The sequence below is a fragment of the Bos mutus genome, chromosome 14, assembly GCF_027580195.1.
Source record: "Bos mutus isolate GX-2022 chromosome 14, NWIPB_WYAK_1.1, whole genome shotgun sequence".
NCBI classification, from domain to species: Eukaryota; Metazoa; Chordata; class Mammalia; order Artiodactyla; family Bovidae; genus Bos; species Bos mutus.
In genome coordinates this window covers 54,529,763-54,545,426 of record NC_091630.1, presented here as the reverse complement: position 1 = coordinate 54,545,426, position 15,664 = coordinate 54,529,763, and the positions used below count along the sequence as shown (strand labels likewise).

Below are 15,664 nucleotides of genomic sequence, written 5' to 3'. Positions count from 1 at the left end.
GGTGTGACCATGAAACATGATGACAAAATTGAAATGTGAAAAGTATTCTGAATGCAAGGATGAGCACATGCGGTGCCTAGTAACTGAGAATTTAAGGGCAAAATATCAGCTATCCAGATTTGGTTGACATTCTCGTGGAGCCTTATATTTTTAACTTGATTTTGAATGCCCTACTTTGGTGACCTAAAAAAAATTAAAAATCATGAATGACGACCACATGGCAACTGTCCCATCTCTCCTGTCTTGCACTCATGGGAGACATTGCTAATCAACTACATGCTCTTTCTCATTGAAAAAGGATATTATCTCAGAAGTTTTCCAACACAAGTCTTGAGGCCACACCAACAGGAGTTAATATAAGTGTTCACCTTATTTTCCATCTCGGATATGAGCAGTACCATCTCTACCACAGCTTTGCATATTCTCTAAAAATTTACTTGCATCATTATGATAAATCATCAAGAGCATTCAAGCAGATTGGAAATGTCAGATTAATATCTGACCAAGTAAGCTCTGTAACATACAGTGAAAGTGAAAATCTTGTCCATTTAGGACAGTGATGAGAACACTGGGTCTACCACTAAAGACATACATTGACTTAATTATCCCAGTTTCCAGTTTAATGAGGATAAAATGTATGGTTGGAAAATTTAAACATGGATATTTTTAAAGAAATCCTTCTTAATTTCTTTCAGTAAGCCTATTACTCCACCTGTCAGTGAGCTAAGGGGAAACTTTTTAAAAACTAATTATTTCAGAATGTATTTAGAGTGAGAATCTACTTTTTTCATGGTCAAACTGTAATCTTAAACTGATTAGATATTTATAAAGTCAGTAGTAGCCAGCAGCCATTGACACAGTGATAGACAAATTTATCTTTAAGGTGGCCTTTTGCATATGGGAAGATCACCTTTTAAAAATACATTTTCTTCACAATAGAACACTTCTGATTGGCTCCAGGTTGCACCATTTTCTGCTTGATTCTTTGTGTGTGGTTGAGTAGAGTGCATTTCCTTAGCTAAGAGCCTTGGTAAAACTGCCTCAAGTGATGTTTCATGGAGACCTTCCATAGATGCAACAATGTAGCACAGAAACAATTCTGACTTTAGCTTTCCTTAGTTGCTTTCCAGTTTGCTTGCTTTGTTCTGTTCTTTGTTAACTGTGTCCATGTTAAGATATTATTTCAGAAGTTGCTGAAGTTGGTAAGAAGAAATTATATTCTGCCCATATCAGTTAGCTCACCCACTATGTAGGTAATGCGGAGCATAGGTAATAAGTACCATCTTGGATCCTCAGAAAGTACCTGTTGGTCGTAAAGATGCGCCTGAGCTAGAGACTTTTGTATGAGGTGGTACCTGTAGAGTTGATATGCACCCTTGTGTTTGATGGGAGCTACTGGTGATATTTCTATCCATCAACAGAATGGTGTCAAGATGGCCATTTAGTCCAGTTATTTATTATGCCAGGGATGCTGTACATGTAGGTTTTAATATATACAAACAAGATTATATTATGTCAAAATTATTAACATTGAATGTAAGTTTAAGTGTGCCATAATTTTTTGAAATCTGGATTTAGAGGTGCTAAAAATATATGTTGTTGTTCAGTCACTAAGTCATGTCCAGCTGTTTGTGAACCCATGAACTGCAGCATGCCAGGCTTCCCTGTCCTTTGCAATCTCCCAGAGTTTGCTCAAACTTATGTCCATTGAGTTGATGATGCCATCCAACTATCTCATCCCCTCTGTCACCCCATTCTCCTCCTGTCTTCAGACTTCCCCAGCATCAGGGTCTTTTCCAGTGAATCGATAAAATATATTTTAAGGTCCTCAAAAACTGGAAGTGTCCTAGACCTTTGTAGATTACTACCAGATTCTGCTATTAACCAGTGGAGGAGTCACTGAAGACACCAGGGCTGATGAATAGAGGTCTTTGAGGTTCTCAGATGGGCTCTGATCCTCATTCCACTGCTTGCTGGCTGGAATAAGTCACTTGTTGTCCATCAGATTCGATATCCCCAGCTAAAATGTAAACAATAATTTGAAGAGTTTTTTGAAGAAAAATTGAGGTAGTAAGAATCCTGACACTGATGATTACTAGGTACAAAATAATCATTGCTGATAAATGTCATTAAGACAGAGATGATATATTGGTAAATTTTTTTGTGCACAGAGAATGTCTCTGTATGCAGAGCTTGCTGCCTTTGGTTCTGCCTCCCAGAGATTTTTTTTCCCTTTGTTTTCTCAGAAGAACCCATTCACTGCTGAGAATGTACCTTGGACCACCTTTGTGTGTTAATGTGCTCCTATAGAGCTGTAGGCATTAGTGTTCCACATGGGCACGGTCATCATATCCGGCTTACTCCAGTGTGCGTGCTGTGGCTGCACTGGTAACTGTTCCAGTCTTATTTTATATCCACTCTTTTTTTTTTATTTTATTTTTAAACTTTACAATATTGTATTAGTTTTGCCAAATATCGAAATGAATCCGCCACAGGTATACCCGCGTTCCCCATCCTGAACCCTCCACCCTCCTCCCTCCCCTCCCCTCCCTCTGGGTCGTCCCAGTGCACCAGCCCCAAGCATCCAGTACCGTGCATCGAACCTGGACTGGCGACTCGTTTCATACATGATATTATACATGTTTCAATGCTATTTTCCCAAATCTCCCCACCCTCTCCCTCTCCCACAGAGTCCATAAGACTGATCTATACATCGGTGTCTCTTTTGCTGTCTCGTACACAGGGTTATTGTTTCCATCTTTCTAAATTCCATATATATGCGTTAGTATACTGTATTGGTGTTTTTCTTTCTGGCTTACTTCACTCTGTATAATAGGTTCCAGTTTCATCCATCTCATTAGAACTGATTCAAATGTATTCTTTTTAATGGCTGAGTAATACTCCATTGTGTATATGTACCACAGCTTTCTTATTTTATATCCACTCTTTTTTAAGATTCTTTTTCCATATTGGTCATTGCAGAGTACTGAGTAGAGTTTCCTATGTTATACAGTAGGTCCTTACTAGTTATCTATTTTATGTATAGCAGTGTGTATATGTCAATCCCAATCTCCCAATTTATTCCTCCCTCTCAGTAACCAGAATGGATAATGATGTGGTGCATATATACAATGGAATATTAGCCACAAGAGAGAGTGAAATCATTTGCAGGAACATGAGTGGACCTAGAGATTGTCATACCAAGTGAAGTAAGTCAGAGAAAAATAAATGACATATGATAAAGCTTATATGTAGAATCTAAAAAAATGGTACAAATAAAGTTATTTACAAAACGGAGATAGAGTAACAGATGTAGAAAATTGATCCATTCTTAAGCATGTCCTTAAAAGAAGTCCAAATGGAAATGTTGCATTTGAGAATGGGTATATTTCTAAAGTAAGAGGGTAAAGAAACTGCCTTGAATTAGAACTGGAGGAATAGAATTATAAATATTTGTTTGGAGAGGGGTAGTGGGAGAGAATCATGGAAGGGATGGAAGTCCAGGTGTGTGCTGAATAATTAGTAGGTTCTTGTAGACCCTGATGAGGCAGGCCGCCAGTACAGGCAGACAGTGCAAAATGAGTCCATATGGTGTGAAACTGGCTGACTGAGAAATGGCACAGAAATATGATTCAAGAAAAAGTTGATGCTAGAAAGATAGGGAGATAAAATACTCTTAACATTTAACAAACATGTTTATGACTGCATTATATATAAATGCTTCCTGGAAGCAGTGTTCCTTTCATTAGAAGACTTTTCTTATATCATATACAAAGACAGTCTGAGTCAGAGTAATTCCTGGTTGGATTACTCTAATTCTAATCTTTAATCAGCCTGTCTTCTTTAAAAATGAGAGACCTGAAAACGAATTCTCTAAATGTATTTAACAAAGAACATAAAGAATTAAGGTGCATCTCATGGTTTTTTCACTTGTATCTCCACTGTTTAAGTTAAATATAGCTTATATTCAAAATAAACATGTTAATGGCATTTTATTTATGTCAACTATATTCTGTTATTTTCCCTGAGCTCTGACTGAAATGGTTTATGTTAAATTGACTAGATATGTGGCCAAAAATAAACCAGTATTATATTCAGAATTGTGAATTTGGAGAGGCAAATAGTGGGGAAACAATCATAATTTTAGGTCAGAGTTTCTTTTAACAAATAGATTAAACTGTCACAAAATGAAACAAGTAACATCTTTATGTTTGTTCTTACTTCAGGCTTGTATCTGAAAAGCATTATTGCTGTAGCGATTGATTTTCTTGTATTCTAAAATAACAAAGGATTTTTTGTAATGTTTTCAGGTACCCTAAAAAAAAAATGGTGATTTATTTTCTGCTAAGTCTTGTTAGCAATCGATGGTAACAAGGACTGTAAAAGTGCCTTAGAGAATGCTTAATTATCTGCTTGAGATGCTGTAAGGACAACCAAAAGAAAGGCATATAAAAAGGAAAAAGTTAATTAACTTGTTCTAAGAACTATATCCACCCAATTAAACTATAACTGACATGTAGTTATCCCATGTCAAAACCCTTTAGATATTTAAGTATATGAGAGAAAATCATTTTTAGCAAAAGAAATAAATAAATAGTAGAAAACTAATGGAGAACCAAATGTTGACTGCATGGTTTTATCCTCAAAAAGATTCTAATTTGATCATTTCTCTTTATAGTCTCTTCAATTTGCTTGTCCCCAAAAGATAGCCAAGTCACTCAAAATAAGCCATAAAAATTCACAAAGAAGGTCTCTGATGTAAAAATACTAAGGGAAATGGAATCATTATGATGGTTCCACAGAAGTCTGAAATTGTCAGACTAGAAATTCCTTTAGAAGTGGTTTTGTTTAATTTCCCAGCTGAGTCCTGCTTTTCCAGTCAAGGGAAAACTTAGCCTAAGAGCTCTTTTGTCACTGAAGGAACTTCAGGAAATAGGGAAATTATTTCCTTACAACTACACAATCTTTTTTTCATTATTGGAGTATAGTTGCTTTACAATATTGTGTTAGTTTCTGCTGTACAGCAAAGTGTATCAGCCACACGTGTACCTATATCCCCTCTTCCTTGGATTTCCTTCCCATTTAGGCAGTAGTTTCTCATTAGTTATCTATTTTATACATAATACCAATATTGTGGAGCTTCCCAGGTAGCTCATTGATAAAGAACCTACCAATGCAGGAGACACGGGTTTGATACCTGAGTTGGGAAGATTCCCTGAAGAAGGAAACGGCAACCTACTCCAGTATTCTTGCCTGGGAAATCCCATGGGCAGAGGAGCTTGATGGGCTATATAGTCCACAGGGTCACAAAGGAGTCAGACACAACTTAGTAACTAAACACCATCAATAGTGTGTGTGTGTGTGTGTGTGTGTGTATATGTTAATCCCAATCTCCCAATTCCTTCCATTGCCCTTTCCTCCCTGTGGTGTCCATATGGTTGTTCTGTACGTCTGTGTCTGTATTTCTGCTTTGTGAATATGTTCATCTATACCATTTTTCTAGATTCCACATACATGCATTAATAAATATTTGTTCTTCTCTTTCTGACTTACTCTGTATGATTGTCTCTAGATCCTCCACGTCTTTGCACATGGCACAATTTTGTTCATGTTTTGTGGCTGAGTAATATTCTATTGTATATATGTACCGCATTTTCTTTATCCATTCCTCTATTGATGGACATTTACATTGCATCCATGTCCTGACTGTTGTAAAATAGTGCTGTAATGAACACGGAAGTGCATATGTCCTTCTGAATTGCAGTTTTCTCTAGGTATATGCTCAGGAATAGGATTGCTGGGTCATATGTCAGCTCTTTTTCAGTTTTTTAAGGAGCTAGACAATCATTTTAATGAACTACTTCTATGTTAGAGGAGTGGACTGTGGAGTGGTTTAGATCTGTAGTCTAGAAGACCCTTTTGATATTGAGGGACTTAAGGGCCCATGTTTCAAATTAATCTGTGACAGAATCTGTACATCAGCATGTTGTTTGATGTCTGTCATAATATCGCACATATATTTTTTCCTGTTGTCTTTGAGCTTATAATGCATCATTGAAGAGAAGCACATCCCAGTTTACACTCCTTAGTCTGGACCACGTGATTTGAATGTAGCATGTAGATTTCATATTCCTCCAAACATTTGCTTCTCTCAACTTGAACTTTGGAGAAGGAAATGTCAACCCACTCAGGGTGGTTTGTTGCTTTCTTAATTCCAAACTAAATTAGTTAAATCCTCACTGAATTATTTTGACAGAGCATTTTATATTTATGAAAGTTTAATAAATGTTCTGGCTCTTTTAAGAGTAACTTAACTATTTGGGGGACTTCTTTATTCAAATTCAGTCTTAATTGATTTTTGTTCAGTACAACTGAAAATGTAGAGTCATTGAAGATCATTCCCTGCTAAATTTCAGATCACAAGTGTGAGGGCCATCTCTGAGTAGAAGCACCAATTTCTACCAAATGTTCAGTTTATTAGCTCAGGTTATAGACAGTCTCTTGGTAGGAGGTAGGGAACAGAAATGATCAGCTCCTAGAATTAGGTTAAGAATGGGAAAAAATAGGTTCATTTGTAGCAAATGCTGGTAATGTGGGAAACTATGGGTAAGGGCATAAGGGCATAAGGGCAAAGGGTATATAGGAAATCTCTGTACCTTCTCAATTTTGCTGTTCTACAACAATAAAGGCTTAAAAATACAAATGGCAAAGTAGTTACAGATGCTAGTAAAATAATAATGCAATTCTAAATATCCATCTCTTAAATTACTAGAAAAAGATGCAGGCAAAGTTGCAGCAAAAACAGTCTTCACAGGTTTGGGTAACTTTATTTGCACTTTAGAGTCATTTCATAATCTCTAAATGCAATAAAACCATTTAAAAAGCTCTATCAGAAATAGAAACTTAGATATCTATTATACTTTTTCTTTATGTGATGACAGGTATTTTTCTCTAAGCTAATCCCAAATTTGGGGGTTATTACTTTAAATTTCATTTGACATTAAATTTAATGAATGAAATTAGTTAGATAAGAGGAATTAAAATTTTCCTTGATGGAAATATCTATAGCTTCTCCCTTTTGTGGCTTTTGAAACTAAATCTTTGGTGAACATAAAAGTCAAGCAAAGGCATGGAACATTCCCCTCAATACCCTGTCATCCTTTTGTGCCTTTGATTTTTAATCTTCAGTTCACTTATGTAGCATTTTTTTTTTTTTGAGTACTTACCAAATGCAAGAGTCAATGCCGAGTCCTAGTGATACAGATACAAGCAAGTCAGATATGCCCTCTGTCTTCATGGAGCTTGTAGTCTGTGTGAGTTTAGTGTGGACCACACCAGGGTGACAAGAATAAGATCTAATGAAGGAAATGCACATAAAATACTCCATCACACCCTGGAATAAGTCCTCCGGTAGAGATCTGTACTGACACTATAGCAGAGCTCTACTCTTTCTAAGAAAATCAGAGCTCTGTCTTTTGGGAGCTGACACTTGAGCTGAGTCTCAAAACTGATCAAGATTTAAACCCTATTGGTATCACTGAGTCATGAGTGTCTTAGCCTTATTTCTTCTCTTATTTGTTATTTATTCAGCAATGTTGAAGAGGAATCCAAGATATAAAAGTCATTTTGCAGGATGCTAAGAGTGCTACTGAAGTGAGTCAGTCAAGGACTCTGCTCTCAAATTTCATGAGGGGCGAGAGAGAGAGAGAGAGAGAGAGAGAGAGAGAGAGAGAGAGAGTAAAGAAACCAGGAAGAAAGGCATGGGCGAATTGTGACATGAAAACACAAATGATGAAGCTCTCCTCCCAAGGGGAGCAGTCAGGGAATGCAGTGGATGCAGTAACATTGGAAGTAGCTGAAAACATGGCTCCAAGCTTTTCAGCCCTGCATAGGTCCTGCTAAGTGGTAGGAGTGTTCTGCTTTATCAGAACCATGGTTTATCTTAAGATAAACATCCAGCGATGCATATTTGGGGAAAATTTTGGAAAGGGACCACTTCTCCCCCAAGTCTCTGTCCCTGCACCTGATATAGGTAAATAAAGAAGTTATGATACATCATGATCAAGCCATTCATTCCATAGAGACCTATAAGGAAATACCACTGCATTTAGGCTTAAGAATTTCAAAATGCCTTTTGGAAAGCATGAGTCCTGAATATGTTTATAATGAAAAGGGTTACATGATAATTAAATTTAGGAAGCATTCAGTCTATAGACCTTTCTTGAAAATTAATTATACCTATGTGTATCTATTTTTTTTTATCCTATGATTAACAGAATAAATGAGCTAATCATTGAATACCTCTCTTTCCCCCTGTTTTTCATAGACCATGTATTAACACTGTTGGAGCTCTGATACATGTCATTTATTCTTACACATCAAGATATTCTGTCTTTCCCAGTGGCAGACATGAGCCAGGAGAGTGCTTGAAAATACTGAGCTTGGAGCAGCAGATGGCAGGATGGAAGATGGGGACAGGAGGAAGAAGGGATAAAAACGGGATGAAAATAAAATGGAGATTTCTTATAAGTTGACAGTTTTCAGTCATTTCTAATGCCTGTAGCTTCTGAAGTGAGACAATTCAGGCTTTGAAATTCTCCCCTAGTGTTTGGTTTCTTTTATGGCCGCCTTCAGTTACTGGAGGTGTGGGGACCTTATTGGCCGCCAGGGCTTGGCTTCCTGATAATTCAAAGTGGTTTTTCCCAGGGGCCTAATAACCAGTGTCTGATTCAGAGCAACATCAGATTCTAACAACTAAAGGTTGTAGACACAATAAAATCTCTCCAGCACAGCTTCCTTTATTTTCACCTTTACCAAAAACCACATGCTGACAGTTATGACATGAGGGGACTGAAATGTTGGACAAATGGGTCCTATATAAAATAAAAAGAGTTGGGACTTCCCTGGCAGGCCAGTGGTTAAAGCTTCACCTTCCAATGCAAAGGATACAGGTTCCATCCCTGGTTGGGGAGCTAAGAAACCACATGCCTCAGGGCCAAACAACCAAAACATATAACAGAAGCAATATTGTATTATAACAAATGCAATAAAGACTTTTAAAAGTGGTCCATATCAAATATATATATTTTTAAAGGCAAGTAGATATATGAAGTAAAAAAAATAATTCCTTACAAATTCCACTGATAGTTATTGCTTAAAATAACTGTGTGCTGCCTGTGTACTAAGTTGCTTCAGTGATGTCCGACTTTTTGCTAATCTGTAGACTATTGCCCGCCAGGCTCCTCTTTCCATGAGATTCTCCAGGCAAGAATACTGGAGTGGGTTGCTATGTCCTTCTTCAGGGGATCTTCCCAACTCAGGGGTTGAATCCATGTTTCTTAGGTCTCCTGCATCGGAAGGCAGGTTCTTTACCATTCAGTTCAGTTCAGTTCAATCACTCAGTCATATCCAACTCTTTGCAACCCCATGAATCGCAGCATGCCAGGCCTCCCTGTCCATCACTAACTCCCAGAGTTCACTCAAACTCATGTCCACTGGTATACATGTGTTCCCCATCCTGAACCCTCCTCCCTCCTCCCTCCCCATACCATCCCTCTGGGTCGTCCCAGTGCACTAGCCCCAAGCATCCAGTATCGTGCATCGAACCTGGACTGGCAACTCATTTCATACATGATATTATACATGTTTCAATGCCATTCTCCCAAATCTTCCCACCCTCTCCCTCTGCAACAGAGTTCATAAGACTGTTCTATACATCAGTGTCTCTTTTGCTGTCTCGTACACAGGGTTATTGTTACCATCTTTCTAAATTCCATATATATGCATTAGTATACTGTATTGGTGTTTTTCTTTCTGGCTTACTTCACTCTGTATAATAGGCTCCAGTTTCATCCACCTCATTAGAACTGATTCAAATGTATTCTTTTTAATGGCTGAGTAATACTCCATTGTGTATATGTACCACAGCTTTCTTATCCATTCGTCTGCTGATGGACATCTAAGTTGCTTCCATGTCCTGGCTATTATAAACAGTGCTGCGATGAACATTGGGGTACACGTGTCTCTTTCCCTTCTGGTTTCCTCAGTGTGTATGCCCATCAGTGGGATTGCTGGATCATAAGGCAGTTCTATTTCCAGTTTTTTAAGGAATCTCCACACTATTCTCCATAGTGGCTGTACTAGTTTGCATTCCCACCAACAGTGTAAGAGGGTTCCCTTTTCTCCACACCCTCTCCAGCATTTATTGCTTGTAGACTTTTGGATCGCAGCCATTCTAACTGGTGTGAAATGGTACCTCATAGTGGTTTTGATTTGCATTTCTCTGATAATGAGTGATGTTGAGCATCTTTTCATGTGTTTGTTAGCCATCTGTACCTGTGGCGGATTCATTTTGATATTTGGCAAAACTAATACAATTTGTAAAGTTTAAAAATAAAATAAAATTAAAAAAAAATAAATAAAAAATAAAAACCAAATTTTGGTCTAAATATGGAAAAAATAAAAATAAAATAAAAATAAAATTAAATTAAAAATTAAAAGAACCCCATGAACAGAATGAAAAGGCAAAAAGATATGACACTGACAGTTGAACTCCAAGGTTGGTAGATGCCCAATATGCTACGGGAGAAGAGTGGAGAAATAAAATGAGACATATAGGAAACTCTCCCTTGATGTTTATATTTTATAAAAGGAAAAATAAATGTTTAATAGAAAATTAAAAACAAAAAAAACTCATGTCCATTGAGTCAGTGATACCATCCAGCCATCTCATCCTCTGTTGTCCCCTTTTCCTTCTGCCCCCAATCCCTCCCAGCATCAGAGTCTTTTCCAATGAGTCAACTCTTTGCATGAGGTGGCCAAAGTACTGGAGTTTCAGCTTTAGCATCATTTCTTCCAAAGAACACCCAGGGCTGATCTCCTTCAGAATGGACTGGTTGGATCTCCTTGCTGTCCAAGGGACTCTCAAGAGTCTTCTCCAACACCACAGTTCAAAAGCATCAATTCTTCGGTGCTCAGCTTTCTTCACAGTCCAACTCTCACATCCATACATGACCACTGGAAAAACTATAGCCTAGACTAGATGGACCTTTGTTGGCAAAGTAATGTCTCTGCTTTTGAATATGCTATCTAGGTTGGTCATAACTTTCCTTCCAAGGAGTAAGCATCTTTTAATTTCATGGTTGCAATCACCATCTGCAGTGATTTTGGAGCCCAAAAAGATAAAGTCTTTACCATTAGGGCCAACTAAATTTTAATTGGTTATGTCCATATGTAAGTACAACTAAATGGCCCAAAGACAAAGCTCACTCTTTTAACCTCAACATGCTTAGAAATTAATATGTATTATTATCAGAGATTGCAAAGTAATATATATTAATTAGAAATGTAGAAAATATAAAAAGCATTTTAAAATATAAGAAATCACCTTTCTGGTGAGAAACAATGATATTTTGGTGTATATCATTTCAGGGATTTTTTTGTATAATATACATTAAGGGTAAGTGTTTTAAAATTTCATATTATGCTACAAAAACTATTGTTTAGGCCTTCTTCATTTAAAAATGTATTGACAGTATTTTCCCTAGTCATTAAACACTTTACACAACTTGCCTTTATATGAACATCCTATTAATATAATTTTTAACATGTAATTTTCTCTCTTTCATTCTTAATGTTTTGACATTATTTTTAAAAAGCACTGGGATAAATATTTTTAGATGTAAATCTTTTTGCTTGCCCTTGCTTTTTTTTCCCTTCAAGATAAATTCCTAAAGGGAATTTTCTGCCTTACAGCATGTATGAACATTTTTAAGCTATAATGTAACAGATTATCAAATTGCCCTTCAAATATTATGTATCTGAATATCTGGTCCACCAGCGGGTATGTGGAAAAGCCAGCATATCCCCATCCTCACTAATAAATGGAGATTTTAAAGTGCCATAAAAAGCTCTTTAAAAGTCTTCTCTCACTCATAATTTACCTCAAGTCTTCCAGCTACATTCTAATTAAGGCAATCGGGTGAAGTTTTATTTTTGCTTGAGTAGAACTGAATTCAGGGTTGTGAACTTTACATAAAGTATTTTCTGAGAAGAGTCTAAACTATAGAGACATCTTTTATTTATTTAAATAGTGTTTAATATGGAGATTTCAAATGAGAGAGAATAAAGCCATTACATTACTTCTTATCAGTTTAAGCAGTTGTAAAACAGCTGTGAGTGCCAGCTTAATAAATAAGGAAATTTTACTTAACAATCAATAGATTCTAGTCCTCATGTTTTTGTTATTAGTTATTAAATACACAATAAAGCAATTACAGCTTTTCAAGTAGTCGTGTATGGATGTGAGAGTTGGACCATAAAGAAAGCTGAGTGCTGAAGAATTGATGCTTTTGAACTGTGGTGTTGGAGAAGACTCTTGAGAGTCCCTTCGACTGCAAGGAGATCCAACCAGTCAATCCTAAAGAAAGTCAATCCTGAATATTCATTGGAAAGACTGATGCTGAAGCTGAAACTCCAATACTTTGGCCACCTGATGCGAAGAATTGACTCACTGGAAAAGACCCTGATGCTGGGAAAGATTGAAGGCAGGAGGAGAAGGGGACGACAGAAGATGAGATGGTTGGATGGCATCACTGCCTTGATGGAATTGAGTTTGAGCAAGCTCTGGGAGTTGGTGAAGGACAGGGAAGCCTGATGTGCTGCAGTCGATGGGATTGCAAAGAATCAGACATGACTGTGTGACTGAACTGAACTGAAAGCAATTATATTAATACACAGAAATTAGAGACAGTTTCCTTTACCAGAAGTCCTAGTTTGGTCACTTAATTAGGAGTTCTCACACATTGACCATTTTCCTAAAACAACAATGATATAAATGTCAAGTAGATTTTCATACAAATAGTAAAGCATCAGAAATCTACTTTATTGTAGAATGAATGGCAATGTCACAGGCTACTGAACTGATGGCCTTGACCTGGCAGTTAGCATTGTTCACATTTCTCAAAAGTACTAGATTTTGTACAAACTGAATTAAGAAATTAAGATCCCTGTGAAGTGGGAAGAAATGCAATTTGATGTGTGGGACACACCAAAAGGAGGGATACATATTTAAATGAATTAATAATTATATTTAAATCTCAATAAAATGTGCTAAAATAAATGAAAGATTGTTTTACATTCTTCAGTATGATTTTCCAATCACTGTAAGTTTCATTGCTTAATTTTAAAATAGAGGCAAATGAGTTACTTTAAAAAATTTTTTGGTTTTTTACTTTTTACAATGTTGTGTTGGTTTCTGCTATATAACAGTGCAAATCAGCCGTAATTATACATATATCCCCTCCCTCTTGAGCCTCCCTCCGTTCCTCCCATCCCACCCCCTGGGTCATCACAGTGCACCAGACTGGGCTCCCTGTGTTGTACAGCAACTTTTCACCAACTATCAATTTTACACATGATAGTGTATATATGTGAATACTACTTTCTCCATGTTTCCCTTTCACTCTCTCCCCATTGTGTCCAAGTAATCAGAAAGAGAAAAACAAATATATAATCTAAAAAAAAATGGTATTGATGAACGTATTTGCAGAGAAGAAATGGAGATGCAAATGAAGAGAGGCAAATACATTAGAAAGAAGAGATGTATGATTAGAAATTGCTGTTATTAGATGTGAAATTTTCAATATTCTTAGTATGGACACATGCAGAATTTCTTTCTTTTGGCAGAAGAGCCTAAAAGCATATGAAAAACCATTAGATCATTACTGACCTATAATATCTCACAGGACACACACAAAAACAAGAAAATAGGTATGGCTGACTTATTTGAACTTCCCTCAAGGAATCTTCATAAAATTTCTCCTGAGTAGCAAGAAACAAAGCTTTAACACTGTTAGTAGAAGAAAGAAAAGTTTCATTTTCTCTGCAGAAGAAATTCCCCTAGGCCTGCAGGTATACACAGATAAAGGAATATGGAGATGTTTTCTTGATATACAGGCTCCATTTTAGCTGTGAACTTGGACATCCTGCACTGTGGACAGACTCAAACTGACTTATCAATGCTACAGGCTATGTTCTCCTGTCTTCCTCTGCAAGCAAGGGTCTGTGAAATTCTAAGTTATGTGAGTCACTGAACAGTTGTCATTGTTCAGTCAGTCGTGTCTGACTCTTTGTGACCCTGTGGACTGCAGCATGCCAGGCTTCCCTGTCCTTCACTATCTCCTGGAGTTTGCTCAAACTCATGTCCGTTGAGTCGGTGATGCCTTCCAACGATCTCACCCTCTACCACTCCTTCCTCCTGCCCTCAATCTTTCCCAGCATCAGGGTCTTTTCCAATGAGTCAGCTCTTCACATCAGGTGGCCAAAGTATTGGAGCTTCAACCTCAGCATCAGTCCTTCCAATGAATATTCAGGCTTGATTTCCTTTAGGATTGACTGGTTTGATTGCCTTGCAGTCCAAGGGCCTCTCAAGAGTCTTCTCCGACACCACAGTTTGAAAGCCTCAGTTCTTCAGCATTCAGTCTTCTTTATGGTCCAACTCGCACATCTGTACATGACTACTGGAAAAACCATAGCTTTGACTATACGGAGCTTTGTCGGTAAAGTGATGTCTCTGCTTTTCAATATGCTGTCTAGGTTTGTGAGAGCAGTAAAGACCACATTTTGGGAGTCCTCCGGTAACTCTTAGATCTTGTGAACTTAAGTATGTATGATGACTATTTTTATATGTAAAACACTGGAAAGAACTTTAATATTCATATAGGGTATGTGGGTAAATATACAATGTTCTGTCTTCCTGATGGAATCAATATTATTATTGAAATTGAAGTGTAGGAAGAATATATGATAACTTGGGAAATTGCTGTAAAAGGAGTAAGTTGTCAACTATATTAAAACCTAAAAATAAATCTAAAAACTACACATGTCCAAAAAAGGCTAGAAGAAAGCACAGCAGAGGTTTAACATCATTTGGTTTACTTTGCAAGGACCTTGGGTCATTATTTTTAATCTTCCTGTGTTGCTAACTTTCCACGTTTTCTCTGGTAAATGTACACTAATTGTTTGGTATATAATGCTCCCTAATTTGAAAATACTTCATGGACCCCTTAAGTGGGTGCATAGATTTTATTTTCTTGGGTTCCAAAATCACTGTGGATAGTGACTGCAGCCATTAAATTAAGATGCTTACTCCTTGGAAGAAAAGCTATGACAAGCCCAGATAGCATCACTTTGCCTACAAATGTCCTTATAGTCAAAGCTATGGTTTTTCCAGTAGTCATGTACAGATGTGAGAGTTGGACCATAAAGAAGCCTGAGTGCTGAAGAACTGATGCTTTCAAATTGAGCTTCTGGAGAATACTTTCCAAAGTCTCTTGGACTAACAGGAGATCAAACCAGTCAATCCCAAAGGAAATCAACCCTGAATATACTGTGGAAGAAGTGATGATGAAACTGAAGCTCCAATACTTTGGCCACCTGATGTGAAGAGCTGACTCATTGGAAAAGATTCTGATGCTGGGAAAGATTGAAGGCAAAATGAGACAAGGGCAGCAGAGGATGAGATGGTTAGTTAGCATCATTGACTCAGTGGACATGAATTTGAGCAAGCTCTGGGAGATAGTGAACGGCAAGGGAGCCTGGCATGCTACAGTCCATGGGGTTGCAAAGAGTCGGACATGACTTAGCAACTGAACAACACCAGCAG

General features: G+C 37.3%; 1 protein-coding gene across 2 annotated transcripts in view; it reads left to right on the top strand.

The window, feature by feature from the left end:
- The window catches only part of NKAIN3 (sodium/potassium transporting ATPase interacting 3), a 564,286-nt gene that overhangs the window by 137,592 nt on the left and 411,030 nt on the right, over positions 1-15,664 (top strand). The window lies entirely within an intron of this gene.